Raw genomic sequence first — 1,307 nt, 5'->3', positions numbered from 1 at the left:
ACCTCACAGAGTTACATCTGTATTTCGTGGATCTCTTTGCTAGCCTTATTGCTGTGGAATCAGAGAACAGATATTTCGGATCTCTTTGAAGACTATAGGGCCAAAGGAAATATCTTCCGATAACAAAGAGCAAGAAGCTTTCTGAGAAACTTCTTTGTGTTCTGTGAAATCATCTCACAGAGTTACAGATTTCACCTCAAGAAGCCTTTCGATAAGATAGTTCTTGTGGAATTGGCAAAGTGATATTTGGAAGGCCACAAGAGTGCTATGGTGAAAAAGGAAATATCCTCAGCTGAAATCTGGAAAGAAGCTTTCTGAGAAACTGCTTAGTGTTGTGTTCATTCATCTCACAGAGTTACATCTGTATTTCGTGGATCTCTTTGCTAGCCTTATTTCTGTGGAATCTAGAACAGATATTTCGGATCCCTCTGAAGACTATAGGGCCAAAGGAAATATCCTCAGATAACAAAGAGAAAGAAGCTTTCTGAGAAACTTCTTTGTGTTCGTTGGAATCATCTCACAGAATTACAGCTTTCCCCTGCAGCGGCCTTTTGCTAAGACAGTTCTTGTGGAATTGGCAACGTGATATTTGGAAGCCCATAGAGGGCTATGGTGAAAAAGGAAATATCCTCAGATGAAATCTGGAAAGAAGCTTTCTGAGAAACTGCTTAGTGATGTGTTAATTCATCTCACAGAGTTATATCTGTATTTCGTTTATCTCTTTGCTAGCCTTATTGCTGTGGAATCTGAGAACAGATATTTCGGATCCCTTTGAAGACTATAGGGCCAAAGGAACTATCCTCCGATAACAAAGAGAAAGAAGCTTTCTGAGAAACTCCCTTGTGTTCTGTGAAATAATCTCACAGAGTTACACCTTTCCCCTCAAGAAGCCTTTCGCTAAGAGAGTTCTGGTGGAATTCTCACGGTGATATTTGGAAGCCCATGGAGGGCAATGGTGAAAATGGAAATATCCTCAGATGAAATCTAGAAAGAAGCTTTCTGAGAAACTGCTTAGTGTTGTTAATTCATCTCACAGAGTTACATCTGTATTTCGTGGATCTCTTTGATAGCCTTATTTCTGTGGAATCTGAGAAGAGATATTTCGGATCCCTTTGAAGACTATAGGGCCAAGGTAAATATCCTCCGATAACAAAGAGGAAGAAACTTTCTGAGAAACTTCTTTGTGTTCTGTGAAATCATCTCAGAGAGTTACAGCTTTCCCCTCAAGAAGCCTTTCTCTAAGACAGTTCTCGTGGAATTGGCAAAGTGATAATTGGAAGCCCGTATAGGGCTATGGTGAAAAAGGA

The 1,307-nt window shown here is 40.0% G+C and overlaps 1 non-coding gene across 1 annotated transcript; it reads left to right on the top strand.

Annotated features, from left to right (window-relative positions):
- Nucleotides 1–903: 903 nt before the first annotated feature.
- Nucleotides 904–990, top strand: LOC112616821. The gene has a single exon (XR_003117811.1). It is a non-coding gene; the product is annotated as a small nucleolar RNA SNORD35 (small nucleolar RNA).
- The last annotated feature ends 317 nt before the right edge of the window (nucleotides 991–1,307 follow it).

This window comes from Theropithecus gelada, unplaced genomic scaffold (genome assembly GCF_003255815.1).
Source record: "Theropithecus gelada isolate Dixy unplaced genomic scaffold, Tgel_1.0 HiC_scaffold_10243, whole genome shotgun sequence".
Taxonomy (NCBI): domain Eukaryota; kingdom Metazoa; phylum Chordata; class Mammalia; order Primates; family Cercopithecidae; genus Theropithecus; species Theropithecus gelada.
Note: the sequence above shows the minus strand (reverse complement) of the source record. Positions and strands in the feature narration are given on the sequence as shown.